The 5,097-nt window shown below is 40.1% G+C and overlaps 1 long non-coding RNA gene across 1 annotated transcript in view; it reads right to left on the bottom strand.

The window, feature by feature from the left end:
- Positions 1 to 645: 645 nt before the first annotated feature.
- Positions 646 to 5,097, bottom strand: part of LOC125612119 — a 14,274-nt gene continuing 9,822 nt past the window's right edge. Inside the window, exons 2-3 of the long non-coding RNA XR_007342440.1 lie at positions 2,501 to 2,619; positions 646 to 1,865 (exon numbers count right to left, since the gene is read on the bottom strand). This is a non-coding gene — a long non-coding RNA (uncharacterized LOC125612119). The remainder of the gene's footprint in view (positions 1,866 to 2,500; positions 2,620 to 5,097) is intronic.

Raw genomic sequence — 5,097 nt, 5'->3', positions numbered from 1 at the left:
CTCTGTGTTTTGACTTATTTCTCATTTAACTAGAGCATGCTTTCACTCAGTTGTTCAATTAGGATAACTAAGTGATCCACTTCCTGAATTCTGTACATACGTAGAAAGTCTTTTGGAAGCCATCACACATCAACAGCATCTTAGCTCTGTGATATTTTTATATTAATTCCTTTCTCCTCAAAATTTTGCATGTAGCTTCCTTCATGTCTAATATTTATTTTGTAAGTGATGTCCAAGAAAGCTACATGTTTTGGTCTCTTTGCAGATAATACTCTGCCCAGATGGTTTGAGGATAGTTTTGTTCCTGAAACTCAAATTTTTCAGTAGGAAATAACTAGATGTCAGTATCTCTTGTTAATATTTTCTGATTTACAGACATTGTCTGCACATTTGTGTCATTCTTCTTTCAATCTCCTTTTTTTTTTAAATTTTCATAATACCTCTGCATTAGAATTTATTAGATTGAATGAAGGCAGAAGAGAATCCTATTTTTAATTGGTTCTTTTTAGTTATACAAGATAGTAGAATTCATTTTTATATAATTGTACAAGCATGGAGTGTATCTTATTTTAATTAGGACCCCATTCTTATGGATGTAATGATGGTGAGATTCACTGTGGTGTATTCATATATGTACACAGGGAAGATTATTTCAGATTCATTCCACTGTCTTTTCTTTTCCTACTCCCCTCCCTTCCTTCATTCCCCTTTGTCTAATCTACTGAATATCTATTCTTTCCCTCTCCCCACACCCACTTACTGTAGGTTAGTTTCCACATTTCAGCAAAAACATTCAATCTTTGGTTTCTTGGGACTGACTTATTTCATTTTGCATGATAGTCTCCAGGTCCATCCATTTACTTGCAAATGTCATAAAGTCATTCTTTTTTATGGCTAAGTTCATGGTGTATATGCACCACAATTTCTTTACCTGTTCATCTGTTGACGGGCATCTAGGTTGGTTCCATAGCTTAGCTATTGTGTATTGAACTGCTATAAACATTGATGTGGGTGCATCACTGTAGTGTGCTGATTTTCAATCTTTTGGATATAAACCAAGAAGTAGGAGAGTTGAATCCAATGGTGGTTCCATTCCTAGTTTTTTGAGGAATCTTCTTACTGTTTTCCAAAGTGGTTGCACCAATTTGTGTTATTTTAAAGCATGCATTATTCTCTCTCCCAACCCCACCGCCCTGCCTCACTCTCTTCTTTTTCCTGTGCTGAAAAATGAACCCAGGGCCTTGCACATACTAGGCAAGTGCCCTACCACTACGTTATATCCCCAGCCCCGAAGCATTCATTAATCTTAAATTAAATCTCTGTTCTCTGTCCATCAAATGTTACTTTATTCTTCAAATGTTCTTCAGACATAAGTCTGCGTTTCAGTCTCTCTCAAATTCAATCTCAAATTAAAGAAAGGTGATCAGGTGGGGCCCCTTGTCCATTGCTTCATGTGACAACAACATGTCATTTAGACAGATCTGAGTGTCTGATGAATGAGGCTGAAGGGGGTAGGGGGGAGGACTCAGATATATCCTCTTCTGGCTCGAATCTTACACCCTGGCATCCTCATCAACTGACTGTCCTCTACACCTGCCCTGAGGGCTGGACTCTGCTCTCAACCTTCCACCAGCGGAGGACCTTGTTCCCAACCTGCTCCTTACTCCATGTTCTCCTAATTACTCAAACACTTCCTCATGCAGCGGACTCTCCAGTTGGCTCATCATCCCTCTGGGGTGACTTGCTCCAGAAATGCTGCAGATTCTTGTGCTGTAAACGCCTGGGCAGGCTCACTGTTCAGAGAGTGGGACGTGCTCTGTAGACGCTGCTGGGATGCAGCTGTTCTGGGCTCTTCCCTGGGCCCCCTGCAGAAAAAAAGCACATCATCAGAGCACAAGATGAAGAACCAGGCAAAGGAGAACAGTGCACAGCCAAGTTCTGCCAAGCCCCACTTCCAGAAGAAAGACAGTCTGTGATCTCCACAGGAAAGCCTTTTCTGGGGAAATTCGTCAGAAAGTTCCTTAAAGACCAAGTCTGACTAATAACTACTTTAGCTTTCTTTCATTCTTTTCTTCTTTTTTAAATTTTTAACCATTTTTGGATGATCTTTTTTTTTAAGAGAGAAAGAGAGAATTTTAATATTTTATTTTTTTAGTTTTCGGCAGACACAACATCTTTGTTTGTATGTGGTGCTAAGGATCGAACCGGGCCGCACGCATGCCAGGCGAGCGCGCTACCGCTTGAGCCACATCCCCAGCCAGGATGATCTTAACCTCAGATACCTTCTGCTTCTTTTGCTCTTTTTGTTGCATATCTTTTATTATTATTAATTTATTTATTTTGCAGTTGTAGATGGACAGCATGTGTTTATTTTTTAGTTTATTTTTATGTGGTGCTGAGGATCGAACCCAGTGCCTCACCCATGGGAGGCAAGCGCTCTGCCACTGAGCCATAGTCCCAGCCCATGGTTGCATATCTTTTGCTTTCATCTTAAACATACCTGGACAGGAAAGGATGAACTCCACAGGCCTGAGTTGCTGAGAGCCTGCACATTCTACAGAAGATCAGCCCACATCCAGCAGCTCTGAGATAATTTCTGAGCCCTCAAAAACCTCTTGCCTAAGGAAACAATCAAGAGCATGAAGAGAGAACCTATAGAATGGGAGAAAATCTTTGCCACCTGCACCTCAGATAAAGCATTCATCTCAGGATATATAAGGAACCCAAGGAATTTAACACCATAAATAAATAAATAACCCAATCAATAAATGGGCAAAAGAAAAGAAGGCACTTCACAGAAGAAGAAATACAGTCAACAAATATATGAAAAAGTGTTCATCATCTCTAGCAGTTAGAGAAATGCAAACTAAAACTACAGATAGTTCATCTCACTCCAGTCAGAATGGCAATTATCAAGAATACAAGTAACAAAGAATGCTGGTGAGGATGTGGGTGGGAAGGTACACTCATACATTGCTGGTGGGACTGCAAATTGGTGCAACCACTATAGAAAGCAGCACGGAGATTCCTCAGAAAGCTTGGAATGGAACCACCATTTGACCCAATTATCTCACTCCTCAGCATGTACTCAAAGGACTTAAAATCAGCATACTATAATGATGCAGATACATCAGTGTTTACAGCAGCTCAATTCACAGTAGCTAAGCTATCAGACCAACCTAGGTGCCCTTCAACAGATGAATGGATAAAGAAAATGTGGTACATATACACAATGGGATATTACTCTGCCATAAAGAAGAATGAAATTATAATCCAGTGTGCTCTGAAATTTGTCATTTCTCTTGCCTGAGCAAACCTGTCCCCCATGCTTGAGGATAAAAGCACTGGATTCAGCTCATGGCATTGGATTTGGTGATGATTTCTTAAAGATGACACCAAAGACACAGCAACAAAAGCAAATATGGAGAAGTAGGACAGACTACAACAAAATTTCAAAGTTCCATGCATTGAACAGACAGTATACAGAGTGGAAAGGCAACCCCCGAAGGGGAGAAGATAGCTCTGATATGTGGAAGCTAGTTCAAAACAAGAAAAGGAAAACAGAAAAGAAATGGGGGGATCCACCAAAATAAAAGAAAGATCAGTGAAGTAAAGGAAGAGGGTTGAGGGGGAGGGAGGAGGGATGGAATAGGGAAAGGTAGTGAAATGAGTCTGACCTCAATCTCTCTTTTTTCAGTTGTAGATGAGTTGTAGATGGACACAATACCTTTATTTTATTTGTTTATCTTTATGTGGTACAGGGTATCAAACCCAGTGCTTCATGCATGCTAGGCAAGCGCTTTACCACTGAGCCACAACCCTGGCCCCTGACTTCACTCTCTTATGCACATATATGAACATACCACAGACATATATGTCCATCCACAAGACACTAACTAAAAAAAATAACCATAAGAGCAGAAAGCTCAGTAGAGTAGAGGTAAGGAACAGGGGAGGGAGGAGAGGAGGGAAAGGGGAAGCACCGAGGACTGAACTAGAACAATTTATATTCCATGCTTTTTTAGCTATGTGAAAAAGAATCCTAATGTTATGTATAACCAGAAGAAACCAGTTAAAAATATCGTATAAAAATTTTTAAAATGGGAGAAAGCATTTGCAGATCACATATCTGATAATGGGTTAATATTCAGAATATATCAATAACCCCAATTACCGAACAATAAAAAAACCGAACAGCTAGATTATAAATGGACAAAGGACTTGAATAGGTATTTCTTTAAAAAGTTATACAAACAACCAAAAGTGACACATGAAGAAGCTCAACACTAATCATGAGGGAAATGCAAGTCCAAGCCTTGATGAGTTACTATCTCACGCTCTTAAGGATGGCTGCTCTCGGGAAGACAGAAAATAGCAAGTCTTAGTGAGAATGTAGAGGAACTGGAACACTGTGCAAGAATGCAGAATGTTGCAGTCATTCCAGAACGCGGTATGGAAGTTGCCCCCACAAAAAGTTAAAAAGAGAACTAGCATATGATCCAGCAATCCCTCTTCTAGGTATATGCCCCAAAGAATTGGAAGCAAGGTCTCACAGAGGTGTTTGTACTCCCAGGTCATGGCAACATTATTCACAGTAGCCAGACAGTGAACGTGCCCATCAGTGGAGGACTGGCTACACAAACTGTGTATATGAAGAGCAAAGGGGGGGCATTATTCACCCCTAAAATTGAAGTAAATTCTGACATATGCTACCATTTGAATGAGCCTTGAGGACTTTATGCTAACTGAAAGAGGCCACTCACAAAAAAGTCAAATGCTGCATGATTCCACTTTTTGAGGTATCTAGACTGATCAAATTTATAAAGACGGAAAGTATACAGGTGGTTACCAGGGTTGGGGAAGGGGGAGTTGTGGGTATAGAGTATCAGTTCTGCAAGGTGAGAAGTGTTCTGGAGGTTGTTCGCACAACAACATGAATGTACTTAACAATGCTGTACATTTTAAATTGGTTAAGATGATAAATTTGATGTTGTGTGTTTTACCATCATTTAAAGAGTTTTAAAATGCCAAAATTCAGCAACTGGAATAAACAATACTCGTTGCAGTAGGTCTGTATGTCTACTCCCCCCCCCCCCC

This window comes from Marmota marmota, unplaced genomic scaffold (assembly GCF_001458135.2).
Source record: "Marmota marmota marmota unplaced genomic scaffold, marMar, whole genome shotgun sequence".
Taxonomy (NCBI): Eukaryota; Metazoa; Chordata; class Mammalia; order Rodentia; family Sciuridae; genus Marmota; species Marmota marmota.
The sequence above is the reverse complement of the archived record's forward strand: the minus strand, read 5'-3'. Positions and strand labels throughout refer to the sequence as shown.